Source organism: Rhinoderma darwinii (genome assembly GCF_050947455.1).
Source record: "Rhinoderma darwinii isolate aRhiDar2 chromosome 12 unlocalized genomic scaffold, aRhiDar2.hap1 SUPER_12_unloc_12, whole genome shotgun sequence".
Lineage (NCBI taxonomy): Eukaryota > Metazoa > Chordata > Amphibia > Anura > Rhinodermatidae > Rhinoderma > Rhinoderma darwinii.
In genome coordinates, this window is record NW_027461865.1 from 52,132 (window position 1) to 73,045 (window position 20,914).

The following is a 20,914-nucleotide window of genomic DNA, read 5'->3' on the forward strand; positions in this document are numbered from 1 at the left end:
GTGTTCGTAAAACCCGAGACCTGATTGCTCGTCACTTTTGGTGGCCCACGCTGCCCAAGGATGTTGTGGACTTTGTCTCTTCTTGCACGGTGTGTGCTTCTAACAAGGTTACTAACTCCAAGCCTGCCGGCCTCCATCAACCTGTGCCTATACCCAATGCCACCTTGCAGCACATTGTGATGGACTTTGTCACTGACCTTCCTCCCTCAGCAGGATGCAACACTGTCTGGGTGGTGGTGGACCGGTTCTCGAAGATGGCACAATTTATCCCGCTGACCGGCCTACCTTCTGTTCCCCGAATGGCGAATCTCTTCATCCAGCACATCTACCGCTTGCATGGCTTGCCATTCACATTGTGTCCAATCGGGGGTTTCAGTTTACCTCGAGGATCTGGGCTCTCTGTAAACTCCTGGATGTGATATTGGACTTTTCCACAGCCTATCACCCCCGGTCCAATGGGCAAGTCGAGAGGATCAACCAGATCATGGAGAATTATCTCCGTCACTTCATTTCCTTACAGCATGATAACTGGGTACAGCTTCTTCCATGGGCCGAGTTCTCGTACAACAACCACACAAGCGAGTCCACCACTTCCACTCCGTTTTACATTGTATACGGTCAACATCCTAGAGTCCCTCTTCCAGTGTCTACTACTTCTCAGGTACTCGCTGCTGACTCTGCATTTGGGGACTTCCTGTAAATTTGGCAACAGATCCGGGCATGAAGCGAAAAGCGGATGCAAGAAGAGAGCCGCCGCAGTATCTTCCAGGTACCAAAGTCTGGTTGTCCTCATGGAACATTCGTTTGAGGGTGCCTTCATACAAGTTTGCTCCCAGGTTTCTCGGTCCTTTTGAGATTCGGCAACAGATTAACCCTGTCTCCTATAAACTGCGGCTGCCTCCTACCCTCAGAATCCCCAACTCCTTTCATGTGTCCCTCCTGAAACCAGTGGTCCTGACTGTAAAGTGCAGCATGTGTTACTATACTGACTGTAAAGTGCAGCATGCGTTACTATACTGACTGTAAAGTGCAGCGTGCGTTACTATACTGACTGTAAAGTGCAGCGTGCGTTACTATACTGACTGTAAAGTGCAGCATGTGTTACTATACTGACTGTAAAGTGCCGCGTGTGCTACTATACTGACTGTAAAGTGCAGCGTGTGTTACTATACTGACTGTAAAGAGCAGCATGTGTTACTATACTGACTGTAAAGTGCCGCATGTGTTACTATACTGACTGTAAAGAGCCGCATGTGTTCCTATACTGACTGTAAAGTGCAGCGTGTGTTACTATACTGACTGTAAAGTGCAGCATGTGTTACTATACTGACTGTAAAGTGCCGCATGTGTTCCTATACTGACTGTAAAGTGCAGCGTGTGTTACTATACTGACTGTAAAGTGCAGCATGTGTTACTATACTGACTGTAAAGTGCAGCATGTGTTACTATACTGACTGTAAAGTGCAGTGTGCGTTACTATACTGACTGTAAAGTGCAGCGTGCGTTACTATACTGACTGTAAAGTGCCGCGTGTGTTACTATACTGACTGTAAAGTGCAGCATGTGTTACTATACTGACTGTAAAGTGCAGCATGTGTTACTATACTGACTGTAAAGTGCAGCATGTGTTACTATACTGACTGTAAAGTGCAGTGTGCGTTACTATACTGACTGTAAAGTGCAGCGTGCGTTACTATACTGACTGTAAAGTGCCGCATGTGTTACTATACTGACTGTAAAGTGCAGCATGTGTTACTATACTGACTGTAAAGTGCAGCATGTGTTACTATACTGACTGTAAAGTGCAGCATGTGTTACTATACTGACTGTAAAGTGCAGTGTGCGTTACTATACTGACTGTAAAGTGCAGCGTGCGTTACTATACTGACTGTAAAGTGCCGCGTGTGTTACTATGCTGACTGTAAAGTGCAGCGTGTGTTACTATACTGACTGTAAAGTGCAGCGTGCGTTACTATACTGACTGTAAAGTGCCGCGTGCGTTACTATACTGACTGTAAAGTGCGGCGTGCGTTACTATACTGACTGTAAAGTGCAGCGTGCGTTACTATACTGACTGTAAAGAGCAGCGTGAGTTACTATACTGACTGTAAAGTGCAGCGTGCGTTACTATACTGACTGTAAAGTGCCGCATGTGTTACTATACTGACTGTAAAGAGCAGCGTGCGTTACTATACTGACTGTAAAGTGCAGCATGTGTTACTATACTGACTGTAAAGTGCTGCATGTGTTACTATGCTGACTGTAAAGTGCAGCATGTGTTACTATACTGACTGTAAAGTGCAGCGTGCGTTACTATACTGACTGTAAAGTGCAGCGTGTGTTACTATACTGACTGTAAAGAGCAGCATGTGTTACTATACTGACTGTAAAGTGCAGCGTGCGTTACTATACTGACTGTAAAGTGCAGCGTGCGTTACTATACTGACTGTAAAGTGCAGCATGTGTTACTATACTGACTGTAAAGTGCAGCATGTATTACTATACTGACTGTAAAGTGCAGCGTGTGTTACTATACTGACTGTAAAGTGCCGCATGTGTTACTATACTGACTGTAAAGTGCAGCGTGCGTTACTATACTGACTGTAAAGTGCAGCATGTGTTACTATACTGACTGTAAAGTGCAGCATGTGTTACTATACTGACTGTAAAGTGCAGCGTGCGTTACTATACTGACTGTAAAGTGCAGTGTGCGTTACTATACTGACTGTAAAGTGCCGCATGTGTTCCTATACTGACTGTAAAGTGCAGCATGTATTACTATACTGACTGTAAAGTGCAGCGTGTGTTACTATACTGACTGTAAAGTGCAGCGTGCGTTACTATACTGACTGTAAAGTGCAGCATGTGTTACTATACTGACTGTAAAGTGCAGCATGTGTTACTATACTGACTGTAAAGAGCAGCGTGTGTTACTATACTGACTGTAAAGTGCAGCGTGTGTTACTATACTGACTGTAAAGTGCAGCGTGCGTTACTATACTGACTGTAAAGTGCCGCGTGTGTTCCTATACTGACTGTAAAGTGCAGCGTGTGTTACTATACTGACTGTAAAGTGCAGCATGTGTTACTATACTGACTGTAAAGTGCAGCATGTGTTACTATACTGACTGTAAAGTGCAGCATGTGTTACTATACTGACTGTAAAGTGCAGCATGCGTTACTATACTGACTGTAAAGTGCAGCGTGCGTTACTATACTGACTGTAAAGTGCAGCGTGTGTTACTATACTGACTGTAAAGTGCAGCGTGCGTTACTATACTGACTGTAAAGTGCAGCGTGCGTTACTATACTGATTGTAAAGTGCCGCGTGTGTTACTATACTGACTGTAAAGTGCAGCGTGTGTTACTATACTGACTGTAAAGTGCAGCGTGCGTTACTATACTGACTGTAAAGTGCCGCATGCGTTACTATACTGACTGTAAAGTGCGGCGTGCGTTACTATACTGACTGTAAAGTGCAGCGTACGTTACTATACTGACTGTAAAGAGCAGCGTGAGTTACTATACTGACTGTAAAGTGCAGCGTGCGTTACTATACTGACTGTAAAGTGCAGCATGCGTTACTATACTGACTGTAAAGTGCAGCGTGCGTTACTATACTGACTGTAAAGAGCAGAGTGCGTTACTATACTGACTGTAAAGTGCAGTGTGCGTTACTATACTGACTGTAAAGTGCCGCATGTGTTCCTATACTGACTGTAAAGTGCAGCGTGTGTTACTATACTGACTGTAAAGTGCAGCATGTGTTACTATACTGACTGTAAAGTGCAGCATGTGTTACTATACTGACTGTAAAGTGCCGCATGTGTTACTATACTGACTGTAAAGAGCCGCATGTGTTACTATACTGACTGTAAAGTGCCGCATGTGTTCCTATACTGACTGTAAAGTGCAGCGTGTGTTACTATACTGACTGTAAAGTGCCGCATGTGTTACTATACTGACTGTAAAGTGCAGCATGTGTTACTATACTGACTGTAAAGTGCAGCATGTGTTACTATACTGACTGTAAAGTGCAGCATGTGTTACTATACTGACTGTAAAGTGCAGCGTGCGTTACTATACTGACTGTAAAGTGCTGCATGTGTTACTATACTGACTGTAAAGTGCAGCGTGTGTTACTATACTGACTGTAAAGTGCAGCGTGCGTTACTATACTGACTGTAAAGTGCCGCATGTGTTACTATACTGACTGTAAAGTGCAGCGTGCGTTACTATACTGACTGTAAAGTGCAGCGTGCGTTACTATACTGACTGTAAAGTGCAGCATGTGTTACTATACTGACTGTAAAGTGCAGCATGTATTACTATACTGACTGTAAAGTGCAGCGTGCGTTACTATACTGACTGTAAAGTGCAGCGTGTGTTACTATACTGACTGTAAAGAGCAGCGTGTGTTACTATACTGACTGTAAAGTGCAGCGTGCGTTACTATACTGACTGTAAAGTGCAGCATGTGTTACTATACTGACTGTAAAGAGCAGCGTGTGTTACTATACTGACTGTAAAGAGCAGCATGTGTTACTATACTGACTGTAAAGTGCAGCATGTGTTACTATACTGACTGTAAAGAGCAGCGTGTGTTACTATACTGACTGTAAAGTGCAGCGTGTGTTACTATACTGACTGTAAAGAGCAGCATGTGTTACTATACTGACTGTAAAGAGCAGCGTGTGTTACTATACTGACTGTAAAGAGCAGCATGTGTTACTATACTGACTGTAAAGAGCAGCGTGTGTTACTATACTGACTGTAAAGTGCAGCATGTGTTACTATACTGACTGTAAAGTGCAGCATGTGTTACTATACTGACTGTAAAGTGCAGCATGTGTTACTATACTGACTGTAAAGTGCAGCATGCGTTACTATACTGACTGTAAAGTGCAGCGTGCGTTACTATACTGACTGTAAAGTGCAGCGTGTGTTACTATACTGACTGTAAAGTGCAGCGTGCGTTACTATACTGACTGTAAAGTGCAGCGTGCGTTACTATACTGATTGTAAAGTGCCGCGTGTGTTACTATACTGACTGTAAAGTGCAGCGTGTGTTACTATACTGACTGTAAAGTGCAGCGTGCGTTACTATACTGACTGTAAAGTGCCGCATGCGTTACTATACTGACTGTAAAGTGCGGCGTGCGTTACTATACTGACTGTAAAGTGCAGCGTACGTTACTATACTGACTGTAAAGAGCAGCGTGAGTTACTATACTGACTGTAAAGTGCAGCGTGCGTTACTATACTGACTGTAAAGTGCAGCATGCGTTACTATACTGACTGTAAAGTGCAGCGTGCGTTACTATACTGACTGTAAAGAGCAGCGTGCGTTACTATACTGACTGTAAAGTGCAGTGTGCGTTACTATACTGACTGTAAAGTGCCGCATGTGTTCCTATACTGACTGTAAAGTGCAGCGTGTGTTACTATACTGACTGTAAAGTGCAGCATGTGTTACTATACTGACTGTAAAGTGCAGCATGTGTTACTATACTGACTGTAAAGTGCAGCATGTGTTACTATACTGACTGTAAAGTGCAGCATGTGTTACTATACTGACTGTAAAGTGCAGCGTGCGTTACTATACTGACTGTAAAGTGCAGCGTGCGTTACTATACTGACTGTAAAGTGCCGCGTGTGTTACTATGCTGACTGTAAAGTGCAGCGTGTGTTACTATACTGACTGTAAAGTGCAGCGTGCGTTACTATACTGACTGTAAAGTGCCGCATGCGTTACTATACTGACTGTAAAGTGCGGCGTGCGTTACTATACTGACTGTAAAGTGCAGCGTGCGTTACTATACTGACTGTAAAGTGCAGCGTGTGTTACTATACTGACTGTAAAGTGCCGCATGTGTTACTATACTGACTGTAAAGTGCAGCGTGCGTTACTATACTGACTGTAAAGTGCAGCATGTGTTACTATACTGACTGTAAAGTGCAGCATGTGTTACTATACTGACTGTAAAGTGCAGCGTGCGTTACTATACTGACTGTAAAGTGCAGCGTGCGTTACTATACTGACTGTAAAGTGCAGCGTGTGTTACTATACTGACTGTAAAGTGCAGCATGTGTTACTATACTGACTGTAAAGTGCAGCATGTGTTACTATACTGACTGTAAAGTGCAGCATGTGTTACTATACTGACTGTAAAGTGCAGCATGTGTTACTATACTGACTGTAAAGTGCAGCGTGCGTTACTATACTGACTGTAAAGTGCAGCGTGTGTTACTATACTGACTGTAAAGTGCAGCATGTGTTACTATACTGACTGTAAAGTGCCACGTGTGTTACTATACTGACTGTAAAGTGCAGCGTGCGTTACTATACTGACTGTAAAGTGCCGCATGCGTTACTATACTGACTGTAAAGTGCGGCGTGCGTTACTATACTGACTGTAAAGTGCAGCGTGCGTTACTATACTGACTGTAAAGAGCAGCGTGAGTTACTATACTGACTGTAAAGTGCAGCGTGCGTTACTATACTGACTGTAAAGTGCCGCATGTGTTACTATACTGACTGTAAAGTGCCGCATGTGTTACTATACTGACTGTAAAGTGCAGCATGCGTTACTATACTGACTGTAAAGTGCAGCGTGCGTTACTATACTGACTGTAAAGAGCAGCGTGCGTTACTATACTGACTGTAAAGTGCAGCATGTGTTACTATACTGACTGTAAAGTGCAGCATGCGTTACTATACTGACTGTAAAGTGCAGCGTGCGTTACTATACTGACTGTAAAGTGCAGCGTGCGTTACTATACTGACTGTAAAGTGCAGCATGTGTTACTATACTGACTGTAAAGTGCTGCATGTGTTACTATACTGACTGTAAAGTGCAGCGTGCGTTACTATACTGACTGTAAAGTGCCGCGTGTGCTACTATACTGACTGTAAAGTGCAGCGTGTGTTACTATACTGACTGTAAAGAGCAGCATGTGTTACTATACTGACTGTAAAGTGCCGCATGTGTTACTATACTGACTGTAAAGAGCCGCATGTGTTACTATACTGACTGTAAAGTGCCGCATGTGTTCCTATACTGACTGTAAAGTGCAGCGTGTGTTACTATACTGACTGTAAAGTGCCGCATGTGTTACTATACTGACTGTAAAGTGCAGCATGTGTTACTATACTGACTGTAAAGTGCAGCATGTGTTACTATACTGACTGTAAAGTGCAGCATGTGTTACTATACTGACTGTAAAGTGCAGCGTGCGTTACTATACTGACTGTAAAGTGCAGCGTGCGTTACTATACTGACTGTAAAGTGCCGCGTGTTACTATGCTGACTGTAAAGTGCAGCGTGTGTTACTATACTGACTGTAAAGTGCAGCGTGCGTTACTATACTGACTGTAAAGTGCCGCATGCGTTACTATACTGACTGTAAAGTGCGGCGTGCGTTACTATACTGACTGTAAAGTGCAGCGTGCGTTACTATACTGACTGTAAAGAGCAGCGTGAGTTACTATACTGACTGTAAAGTGCAGCGTGCGTTACTATACTGACTGTAAAGTGCCGCATGTGTTACTATACTGACTGTAAAGTGCCGCATGTGTTACTATACTGACTGTAAAGTGCAGCATGTGTTACTATACTGACTGTAAAGTGCAGCGTGCGTTACTATACTGACTGTAAAGTGCAGCATGTGTTACTATACTGACTGTAAAGTGCAGCATGTGTTACTATACTGACTGTAAAGTGCAGCGTGCGTTACTATACTGACTGTAAAGTGCAGTGTGCGTTACTATACTGACTGTAAAGTGCCGCGTGTGTTCCTATACTGACTGTAAAGTGCAGCATGTGTTCCTATACTGACTGTAAAGTGCAGCGTGTGTTACTATACTGACTGTAAAGTGCAGCGTGTGTTACTATACTGACTGTAAAGTGCAGCATGTGTTACTATACTGACTGTAAAGTGCAGCATGTGTTACTATACTGACTGTAAAGTGCAGCGTGTGTTACTATACTGACTGTAAAGTGCAGCATGTGTTACTATACTGACTGTAAAGTGCAGCATGTGTTACTATACTGACTGTAAAGTGCAGCATGTGTTACTATACTGACTGTAAAGTGCAGCGTGCGTTACTATACTGACTGTAAAGTGCAGCGTGCGTTACTATACTGACTGTAAAGTGCCGCGTGTTACTATGCTGACTGTAAAGTGCAGCGTGTGTTACTATACTGACTGTAAAGTGCAGCGTGCGTTACTATACTGACTGTAAAGTGCCGCATGCGTTACTATACTGACTGTAAAGTGCGGCGTGCGTTACTATACTGACTGTAAAGTGCAGCGTGCGTTACTATACTGACTGTAAAGAGCAGCGTGAGTTACTATACTGACTGTAAAGTGCAGCGTGCGTTACTATACTGACTGTAAAGTGCCGCATGTGTTACTATACTGACTGTAAAGTGCCGCATGTGTTACTATACTGACTGTAAAGTGCAGCATGTGTTACTATACTGACTGTAAAGTGCAGCATGTGTTACTATACTGACTGTAAAGTGCAGCGTGCGTTACTATACTGACTGTAAAGTGCAGTGTGCGTTACTATACTGACTGTAAAGTGCCGCATGTGTTCCTATACTGACTGTAAAGTGCAGCGTGTGTTACTATACTGACTGTAAAGTGCAGCATGTGTTACTATACTGACTGTAAAGTGCAGCATGTGTTACTATACTGACTGTAAAGTGCAGCATGTGTTACTATACTGACTGTAAAGTGCAGCATGTGTTACTATACTGACTGTAAAGTGCAGCGTGCGTTACTATACTGACTGTAAAGTGCAGCGTGCGTTACTATACTGACTGTAAAGTGCAGCATGTGTTACTATACTGACTGTAAAGTGCCACGTGTGTTACTATACTGACTGTAAAGTGCAGCGTGCGTTACTATACTGACTGTAAAGTGCCGCATGCGTTACTATACTGACTGTAAAGTGCGGCGTGCGTTACTATACTGACTGTAAAGTGCAGCGTGCGTTACTATACTGACTGTAAAGAGCAGCGTGAGTTACTATACTGACTGTAAAGTGCAGCGTGCGTTACTATACTGACTGTAAAGTGCAGCGTGTGTTACTATACTGACTGTAAAGTGCCACATGTGTTACTATACTGACTGTAAAGAGCAGCGTGTGTTACTATACTGACTGTAAAGTGCCGCATGTGTTACTATACTGACTGTAAAGTGCAGCATGTGTTACTATACTGACTGTAAAGAGCAGCGTGTGTTACTATACTGACTGTAAAGTGCCGCATGTGTTACTATACTGACTGTAAAGTGCCGCATGTGTTACTATACTGACTGTAAAGTGCAGCATGCGTTACTATACTGACTGTAAAGTGCAGCGTGTGTTACTATACTGACTGTAAAGAGCAGCGTGCGTTACTATACTGACTGTAAAGTGCAGCATGTGTTACTATACTGACTGTAAAGTGCAGCATGCGTTACTATACTGACTGTAAAGTGCAGCGTGCGTTACTATACTGACTGTAAAGTGCAGCGTGCGTTACTATACTGACTGTAAAGTGCAGCATGTGTTACTATACTGACTGTAAAGTGCCGCGTGTGCTACTATACTGACTGTAAAGTGCAGCGTGTGTTACTATACTGACTGTAAAGAGCAGCATGTGTTACTTTACTGACTGTAAAGTGCCGCATGTGTTACTATACTGACTGTAAAGAGCCGCATGTGTTACTATACTGACTGTAAAGTGCCGCATGTGTTCCTATACTGACTGTAAAGTGCAGCGTGTGTTACTATACTGACTGTAAAGTGCCGCATGTGTTACTATACTGACTGTAAAGTGCAGCATGTGTTACTATACTGACTGTAAAGTGCAGCATGTGTTACTATACTGACTGTAAAGTGCAGCATGTGTTACTATACTGACTGTAAAGTGCAGCGTGCGTTACTATACTGACTGTAAAGTGCAGCGTGCGTTATTATACTGACTGTAAAGTGCCGCGTGTTACTATGCTGACTGTAAAGTGCAGCGTGTGTTACTATACTGACTGTAAAGTGCAGCGTGCGTTACTATACTGACTGTAAAGTGCCGCATGTGTTACTATACTGACTGTAAAGAGCAGCATGTGTTACTATACTGACTGTAAAGTGCCGCATGCGTTACTATACTGACTGTAAAGTGCGGCGTGCGTTACTATACTGACTGTAAAGTGCAGCGTGCGTTACTATACTGACTGTAAAGAGCAGCGTGAGTTACTATACTGACTGTAAAGTGCAGCGTGCGTTACTATACTGACTGTAAAGTGCCGCATGTGTTACTATACTGACTGTAAAGTGCCGCATGTGTTACTATACTGACTGTAAAGTGCAGCATGCGTTACTATACTGACTGTAAAGTGCAGCGTGCGTTACTATACTGACTGTAAAGAGCAGCGTGCGTTACTATACTGACTGTAAAGTGCAGCGTGCGTTACTATACTGACTGTAAAGTGCTGCGTGTGTTACTATACTGACTGTAAAGTGCAGCGTGTGTTACTATACTGACTGTAAAGAGCAGCGTGCGTTACTATACTGACTGTAAAGTGCAGCATGTGTTACTATACTGACTGTAAAGTGCTGCATGTGTTACTATACTGACTGTAAAGTGCAGCATGTGTTACTATACTGACTGTAAAGTGCAGCGTGCGTTACTATACTGACTGTAAAGTGCAGCATGTGTTACTATACTGACTGTAAAGTGCAGCATGTGTTACTATACTGACTGTAAAGTGCAGCGTGCGTTACTATACTGACTGTAAAGTGCAGTGTGCGTTACTATACTGACTGTAAAGTGCCGCGTGTGTTCCTATACTGACTGTAAAGTGCAGCATGTGTTCCTATACTGACTGTAAAGTGCAGCGTGTGTTACTATACTGACTGTAAAGTGCAGCATGTGTTACTATACTGACTGTAAAGTGCAGCATGTGTTACTATACTGACTGTAAAGTGCAGCATGTGTTACTATACTGACTGTAAAGTGCAGCGTGTGTTACTATACTGACTGTAAAGTGCAGCATGTGTTACTATACTGACTGTAAAGTGCAGCATGTGTTACTATACTGACTGTAAAGTGCAGCATGCGTTACTATACTGACTGTAAAGTGCAGCGTGCGTTACTATACTGACTGTAAAGTGCAGCGTGTGTTACTATACTGACTGTAAAGTGCAGCATGTGTTACTATACTGACTGTAAAGTGCAGCGTGTGTTACTATACTGACTGTAAAGTGCAGCGTGCGTTACTATACTGACTGTAAAGTGCAGCGTGTGTTACTATACTGACTGTAAAGTGCAGCATGCGTTACTATACTGACTGTAAAGTGCAGCATGTGTTACTATACTGACTGTAAAGTGCAGCATGTGTTACTATACTGACTGTAAAGTGCCGCGTGTGTTACTATACTGACTGTAAAGTGCAGCGTGCGTTACTATACTGACTGTAAAGAGCAGCGTGCGTTACTATACTGACTGTAAAGTGCCGCATGTGTTACTATACTGACTGTAAAGTGCCGCATGTGTTACTATACTGACTGTAAAGTGCCGCATGTGTTCCTATACTGACTGTAAAGTGCAGCGTGTGTTACTATACTGACTGTAAAGTGCCGCATGTGTTACTATACTGACTGTAAAGAGCAGCATGTGTTACTATACTGACTGTAAAGAGCAGCGTGCGTTACTATACTGACTGTAAAGTGCAGCGTGCGTTACTATACTGACTGTAAAGTGCAGCGTGCGTTACTATACTGACTGTAAAGTGCAGCGTGCGTTACTATACTGACTGTAAAGTGCAGCATGCGTTACTATACTGACTGTAAAGAGCAGCATGTGTTACTATACTGACTGTAAAGTGCCGCGTGCGTTACTATACTGACTGTAAAGAGCAGCTTGTGTTACTATACTGACTGTAAAGTGCAGCATGTGTTACTATACTGACTGTAAAGTGCAGCATGTGTTACTATACTGACTGTAAAGTGCAGCATGCGTTACTATACTGACTGTAAAGTGCAGCGTGCGTTACTATACTGACTGTAAAGTGCAGCGTGCGTTACTATACTGACTGTAAAGTGCAGCGTGTGTTACTATACTGACTGTAAAGTGCCGCGTGTGTTACTATACTGACTGTAAAGTGCAGCGTGTGTTACTATACTGACTGTAAAGAGCAGCATGTGTTACTATACTGACTGTAAAGTGCAGCATGTGTTACTATACTGACTGTAAAGAGCAGCGTGCGTTACTATACTGACTGTAAAGTGCAGCGTGCGTTACTATACTGACTGTAAAGTGCAGCGTGTGTTACTATACTGACTGTAAAGTGCAGCGTGTGTTACTATACTGACTGTAAAGTGCAGCATGTGTTACTATACTGACTGTAAAGAGCAGCGTGCGTTACTATACTGACTGTAAAGAGCAGCGTGCGTTACTATACTGACTGTAAAGTGCAGCGTGTGTTACTATACTGACTGTAAAGTGCAGCATGTGTTACTATACTGACTGTAAAGAGCAGCATGTGTTACTATACTGACTGTAAAGTGCCGCGTGCGTTACTATACTGACTGTAAAGTGCAGCGTGCGTTACTATACTGACTGTAAAGAGCAGCATGTGTTACTATACTGACTGTAAAGTGCAGCGTGTGTTACTATACTGACTGTAAAGTGCAGCATGTGTTACTATACTGACTGTAAAGAGCAGCATGTGTTACTATACTGACTGTGAAGTGCCGCATGTGTTACTATACTGACTGTAAAGTGCAGCATGCGTTACTATACTGACTGTAAAGTGCAGCGTGCGTTACTATACTGACTGTAAAGAGCAGCATGTGTTACTATACTGACTGTAAAGTGCAGCGTGCGTTACTATACTGACTGTAAAGTGCTGCATGTGTTACTATACTGACTGTAAAGTGCAGCGTGTGTTACTATACTGACTGTAAAGTGCAGCGTGCGTTACTATACTGACTGTAAAGTGCAGCGTGTGTTACTATACTGACTGTAAAGAGCAGCGTGCGTTACTATACTGACTGTAAAGTGCAGCGTGTGTTACTATACTGACTGTAAAGAGCAGCGTGCGTTACTATACTGACTGTAAAGAGCAGCGTGCGTTACTATACTGACTGTAAAGTGCAGCATGTGTTACTATACTGACTGTAAAGAGCAGCATGTGTTACTATACTGACTGTAAAGTGCCGCGTGCGTTACTATACTGACTGTAAAGTGCCGCATATGTTACTATACTGACTGTAAAGTGCAGCATGCGTTACTATACTGACTGTAAAGTGCAGCGTGCGTTACTATACTGACTGTAAAGTGCAGCGTGTGTTACTATACTGACTGTAAAGTGCCGCATGTGTTACTATACTGACTGTAAAGAGCAGCATGCGTTACTATACTGACTGTAAAGTGCAGCGTGCGTTACTATACTGACTGTAAAGTGCAGCGTGTGTTACTATACTGACTGTAAAGTGCCGCATATGTTACTATACTGACTGTAAAGTGCAGCGTGTGTTACTATACTGACTGTAAAGTGCAGCGTGTGTTACTATACTGACTGTAAAGAGCAGCATGTGTTACTATACTGACTGTAAAGTGCAGCGTGTGTTACTATACTGACTGTAAAGTGCAGCGTGCGTTACTATACTGACTGTAAAGTGCCGCGTGTGTTACTATACTGACTGTAAAGTGCAGCGTGCGTTACTATACTGACTGTAAAGTGCAGCATGTGTTACTATACTGACTGTAAAGTGCAGCGTGTGTTACTATACTGACTGTAAAGTGCAGCATGCGTTACTATACTGACTGTAAAGTGCAGCGTGTGTTACTATACTGACTGTAAAGTGCAGCGTGCATTACTATACTGACTGTAAAGAGCAGCATGTGTTACTATACTGACTGTAAAGTGCAGCATGTATTACTATACTGACTGTAAAGTGCAGCGTGCGTTATTATACTGACTGTAAAGTGCCGCGTGTGTTACTATACTGACTGTAAAGTGCAGCGTGCGTTACTATACTGACTGTAAAGTGCAGCATGTGTTACTATACTGACTGTAAAGAGCAGCATGTGTTACTATACTGACTGTAAAGTGCAGCGTGTGTTACTATACTGACTGTAAAGTGCAGCGTGCGTTACTATACTGACTGTAAAGTGCAGCGTGCGTTACTATACTGACTGTAAAGAGCAGCATGTGTTACTATACTGACTGTAAAGTGCAGCATGTATTACTATACTGACTGTAAAGTGCAGCGTGCGTTATTATACTGACTGTAAAGTGCAGCGTGTGTTACTATACTGACTGTAAAGTGCAGCATGTGTTACTATACTGACTGTAAAGTGCCGCGTGTGTTACTATACTGACTGTAAAGTGCAGCGTGCGTTACTATACTGACTGTAAAGTGCAGCGTGTGTTACTATACTGACTGTAAAGTGCAGCATGTGTTACTATACTGACTGTAAAGTGCCGCGTGTGTTACTATACTGACTGTAAAGAGCAGCATGTGTTACTATACTGACTGTAAAGTGCAGCGTGTGTTACTATACTGACTGTAAAGTGCAGTGTGCGTTACTATACTGACTGTAAAGTGCAGCATGTGTTACTATACTGACTGTAAAGTGCAGTGTGTGTTACTATACTGACTGTAAAGTGCAGCATGTGTTACTATACTGACTGTAAAGAGCAGCATGTGTTACTATACTGACTGTAAAGTGCAGCGTGTGTTACTATACTGACTGTAAAGTGCAGCATGTGTTACTATACTGACTGTAAAGTGCCGCGTGTGTTACTATACTGACTGTAAAGTGCAGCATGTGTTACTATACTGACTGTAAAGTGCAGTGTGCGTTACTATACTGACTGTAAAGTGCAGCATGTGTTACTATACTGACTGTAAAGTGCCGCATGTGTTACTATACTGACTGTAAAGTGCAGTGTGTGTTACTATACTGACTGTAAAGTGCAGTGTGCGTTACTATACTGACTGTAAAGTGCAGCATGTGTTACTATACTGACTGTAAAGTGCAGCGTGCGTTACTATACTGACTGTAAAGTGCAGCGTGTGTTACTATACTGACTGTAAAGTGCCGCATGTGTTACTATACTGACTGTAAAGAGCAGCATGCGTTACTATACTGACTGTAAAGTGCAGCGTGCGTTACTATACTGACTGTAAAGTGCAGCGTGTGTTACTATACTGACTGTAAAGTGCCGCATGTGTTACTATACTGACTGTAAAGAGCAGCATGCGTTACTATACTGACTGTAAAGTGCAGCGTGCGTTACTATACTGACTGTAAAGTGCAGCGTGTGTTACTATACTGACTGTAAAGTGCAGCGTGTGTTACTATACTGACTGTAAAGTGCAGCGTGTGTTACTATACTGACTGTAAAGAGCAGCGTGCGTTACTATTCTGACTGTAAAGTGCCGCGTGTGTTACTATACTGACTGTAAAGTGCAGCGTGCGTTACTATACTGACTGTAAAGTGCAGCATGTGTTACTATACTGACTGTAAAGTGCAGCGTGTGTTACTATACTGACTGTAAAGTGCAGCGTGCGTTACTATACTGACTGTAAAGTGCAGCGTGCGTTACTATACTGACTGTAAAGTGCAGCATGTGTTACTATACTGACTGTAAAGAGCAGCATGTGTTACTATACTGACTGTAAAGTGCAGCGTGTGTTACTATACTGACTGTAAAGTGCCGCGTGTGTTACTATACTGACTGTAAAGAGCAGCATGTGTTACTATACTGACTGTAAAGTGCAGCATGTGTTACTATACTGACTGTAAAGAGCAGCATGTGTTACTATACTGACTGTAAAGAGCAGCGTGCGTTACTATACTGACTGTAAAGTGCAGCGTGCGTTACTATACTGACTGTAAAGTGCAGCGTGTGTTACTATACTGACTGTAAAGAGCAGCGTGTGTTACTATACTGACTGTAAAGTGCAGCGTGTGTTACTATACTGACTGTAAAGAGCAGCATGTGTTACTATACTGACTGTAAAGTGCAGCATGTATTACTATACTGACTGTAAAGTGCAGCGTGCGTTATTATACTGACTGTAAAGTGCAGCATGTGTTACTATACTGACTGTAAAGTGCAGCGTGTGTTACTATACTGACTGTAAAGTGCAGCGTGTGTTACTATACTGACTGTAAAGTGCAGCATGTGTTACTATACTGACTGTAAAGTGCCGCGTGTGTTACTATACTGACTGTAAAGTGCAGCGTGCGTTACTATACTGACTGTAAAGTGCAGCATGTGTTACTATACTGACTGTAAAGTGCAGCATGTGTTACTATACTGACTGTAAAGTGCCGCGTGTGTTACTATACTGACTGTAAAGTGCAGCGTTTGTTACTATACTGACTGTAAAGAGCAGCATGTGTTACTATACTGACTGTAAAGTGCCGCGTGTGTTACTATACTGACTGTAAAGTGCCGCATGTGTTACTATACTGACTGTAAAGAGCCGCATGTGTTACTATACTGACTGTAAAGTGCCACATGTGTTCCTATACTGACTGTAAAGTGCAGCGTGTGTTACTATACTGACTGTAAAGTGCCGCATGTGTTACTATACTGACTGTAAAGTGCCGCATGTGTTACTATACTGACTGTAAAGTGCAGCATGTGTTACTATACTGACTGTAAAGTGCAGCATGTGTTACTATACTGACTGTAAAGTGCAGCATGTGTTACTATACTGACTGTAAAGTGCAGCGTGCGTTACTATACTGACTGTAAAGCGCAGCGTGCGTTACTATACTGATTGTAAAGTGCCTCGTGCGTTACTATACTGACTGTAAAGTGCAGCGTGTGTTACTATACTGACTGTAAAGTGCAGCGTGCGTTACTATACTGACTGTAAAGTGGCGCATGCGTTACTATACTGACTGTAAAGAGCAGCGTGTGTTACTATACTGACTGTAAAGTGCAGCGTGCATTACTATACTGACTGTAAAGAGCAGCGTGTGTTACTATACTGACTGTAAAGTGCCGCATGTGTTACTATACTGACTGTAAAGTGCAGCATGTGTTACTATACTGACTGTAAAGTGCCGCATGTGTTACTATACTGACTGTAAAGTGCGGCGTGCGTTACTATACTGACTGTAAAGTGCAGCGTGCGTTACTATACTGACTGTAAAGAGCAGCGTGAGTTACTATACTGACTGTAAAGTGCAGCGTGCGTTACTATACTGACTGTAAAGTGCCGCATGTGTTACTATACTGACTGTAAAGTGCCGCATGTGTTACTATACTGACTGTAAAGTGCAGCATGCGTTACTATACTGACTGTAAAGTGCAGCGTGCGTTACTATACTGACTGTAAAGAGCAGCGTGCGTTACTATACTGACTGTAAAGTGCAGCGTGCGTTACTATACTGACTGTAAAGTGCCGCGTGTGTTACTATACTGACTGTAAAGTGCAGCGTGTGTTACTATACTGACTGTAAAGAGAGGCATGTGTTACTATACTGACTGTAAAGTGCAGCGTGTGTTACTATACTGACTGTAAAGTGCAGCATGTGTTACTATACTGACAGTAAAGAGCAGCATGTGTTACTATACTGACTGTAAAGAGCAGCGTGTGTTACTATACTGACTGTAAAGTGCAGCATGCGTTACTATACTGACTGTAAAGAGCAGCGTGCGTTACTATACTGACTGTAAAGAGCAGCATGCGTTACTATACTGACTGTAAAGTGCAGCGTGCGTTACTATACTGACTGTAAAGAGCAGCGTGCGTTACTATACTGACTGTAAAGTGCAGCGTGTGTTACTATACTGACTGTAAAGTGCAGCGTGTGTTACTATACTGACTGTAAAGTGCAGCATGTGTTACTATACTGACTGTAAAGTTCAGCATGTGTTACTATACTGACTGTAAAGTGCCGCATGTGTTACTATACTGACTGTAAAGTGCAGCGTGCGTTACTATACTGACTGTAAAGAGCAGCGTGTGTTACTATACTGACTGTAAAGTGCAGCGTGCGTTACTATACTGACTGTAAAGAGCAGTGTGCGTTACTATACTGACTGTAAAGTGCAGCGTGCGTTGCTATACTGACTGTAAAGAGCTGCGTGCGTTACTATACTGACTGTAAAGTGCAGCGTGCGTTACTATACTGACTGTAAAGAGCAGCGTGTGTTACTATACTGACTGTAAAGTGCAGCATGTGTTACTATACTGACTGTAAAGTGCAGCGTGCGTTACTATACTGACTGTAAAGAGCAGCGTGCGTTACTATACTGACTGTAAAATGCAGCATGTGTTACTATACTGACTGTAAAGTGCAGCGTGCGTTACTATACTGACTGTAAAGAGCTGCGTGCGTTACTATACTGACTGTAAAGTGCAGCGTGTGTTACTATACTGACTGTAAAGAGCAGCGTGCGTTACTATACTGACTGTAAAGAGCAGCGTGTGTTACTATACTGACTGTAAAGAGCAGCGTGTGTTACTATACTGACTGTAAAGTGCAGCGTGTGTTACTATACTGACTGTAAAGTGCAGCATGTGTTACTATACTGACTGTAAAATGCAGCGTGCGTTACTATACTGACTGTAAAGAGCAGCGTGCGTTACTATACTGACTGTAAAGTGCAGCGTGTGTTACTATATTGACTGTAAAGTGCAGCGTGTGTTACTATACTGACTGTAAAGTGCAGCGTGCGTTACTATACTGACTGTAAAGTGCAGCGTGCGTTACTATACTGACTGTAAAGTGCAGCGTGTGTTACTATACTGACTGTAAAGAGCAGCGTGTGTTACTATACTGACTGTAAAGTGCAGCGTGCGTTACTATACTGACTGTAAAGTGCAGCATGTGTTACTATACTGACTGTAAAATGCAGCGTGCGTTACTATACTGACTGTAAAGAGCAGCGTGCGTTACTATACTGACTGTAAAGTGCAGCGTGTGTTACTATACTGACTGTAAAGTGCAGCGTGTGTTACTATACTGACTGTAAAGTGCAGCGTGCGTTACTATACTGACTGTAAAGAGCAGCTTGCGTTACTATACTGACTGTAAAGTGCAGCGTGTGTTACTATACTGACTGTAAAGTGCAGCGTGTGTTACTATACTGACTGTAAAGTGCAGCGTGTGTTACTATACTGACTGTAAAGTGCAGCGTGTGTTACTATATTGACTGTAAAGTGCAGCGTGTGTTACTATACTGACTGTAAAGTGCAGCGTGCGTTACTATACTGACTGTAAAGTGCAGCGTGCGTTACTATACTGACTGTAAAGAGCAGCGTGTGTTACTATACTGACTGTAAAGTGCAGCATGTGTTACTATACTGACTGTAAAGTGCAGCATGTATTACTATACTGACTGTAAAGTGCAGCGTGCGTTACTATACTGACTGTAAAGTGCAGCATGTGTTACTATACTGACTGTAAAGTGCAGCGTGCGTTACTATACTGACTGTAAAGTGCAGTGTGCGTTACTATACTGACTGTAAAGTGCCGCATGTGTTACTATACTGACTGTAAAGTGCAGCATGTGTTACTATACTGACTGTAAAGTGCAGCATGTGTTACTATACTGACTGTAAAGTGCAGCATGCGTTACTATACTGACTGTAAAGTGCAGCATGTGTTACTATACTGACTGTAAAGTGCAGCATGTGTTACTATACTGACTGTAAAGTGCCGCATGTGTTACTATACTGACTGTAAAGTGCCGCATGTGTTCCTATACTGACTGTAAAGTGCAGCGTGTGTTACTATACTGACTGTAAAGTGCCGCATGTGTTCCTATACTGACTGTAAAGTGCAGCGTGTGTTACTATACTGACTGTAAAGTGCAGCATGTGTTACTATACTGACTGTAAAGTGCAGCATGTGTTACTATACTGACTGTAAAGTGCAGTGTGCGTTACTATACTGACTGTAAAGTGCAGCGTGCGTTACTATACTGACTGTAAAGTGCCGCGTGTGTTACTATACTGACTGTAAAGTGCAGCATGTGTTACTATACTGACTGTAAAGTGCAGCATGTGTTACTATACTGACTGTAAAGTGCAGCATGTGTTACTATACTGACTGTAAAGTGCAGTGTGCGTTACTATACTGACTGTAAAGTGCAGCGTGCGTTACTATACTGACTGTAAAGTGCCGCATGTGTTACTATACTGACTGTAAAGTGCAGCATGTGTTACTATACTGACTGTAAAGTGCAGCATGTGTTACTATACTGACTGTAAAGTGCAGCATGTGTTACTATACTGACTGTAAAGTGCAGTGTGCGTTACTATACTGACTGTAAAGTGCAGCGTGCGTTACTATACTGACTGTAAAGTGCCGCGTGTGTTACTATGCTGACTGTAAAGTGCAGCGTGTGTTACTATACTGACTGTAAAGTGCCGCGTGCGTTACTATACTGACTGTAAAGTGCCGCGTGCGTTACTATACTGACTGTAAAGTGCGGCGTGCGTTACTATACTGACTGTAAAGTGCAGCGTGCGTTACTATACTGACTGTAAAGAGCAGCGTGAGTTACTATACTGACTGTAAAGTGCAGCGTGCGTTACTATACTGACTGTAAAGTGCCGCATGTGTTACTATACTGACTGTAAAGAGCAGCGTGCGTTACTATACTGACTGTAAAGTGCAGCATGTGTTACTATACTGACTGTAAAGTGCTGCATGTGTTACTATACTGACTGTAAAGTGCAGCATGTGTTACTATACTGACTGTAAAGTGCAGCGTGCGTTACTATACTGACTGTAAAGTGCAGCATGTGTTACTATACTGACTGTAAAGTGCAGCATGTGTTACTATACTGACTGTAAAGTGCAGCATGTGTTACTATACTGACTGTAAAGTGCAGCATGTGTTACTATACTGACTGTAAAGTGCAGCGTGCGTTACTATACT

The 20,914-nt window shown here is 42.6% G+C and overlaps 1 protein-coding gene across 2 annotated transcripts in view; it reads left to right on the forward strand.

Moving 5' to 3' along the window:
* The first annotated feature begins 560 nt into the window (after positions 1–560).
* Positions 561–20,914, forward strand: part of LOC142698116 (protein kinase C delta type-like) — a 354,404-nt gene continuing 334,050 nt past the window's right edge. For both annotated transcript variants that reach the window (XR_012865691.1, XR_012865692.1), the window contains exon 1: positions 561–769. The gene's annotated coding sequence lies outside the window, so the exon portion shown is untranslated. The remainder of the gene's footprint in view (positions 770–20,914) is intronic.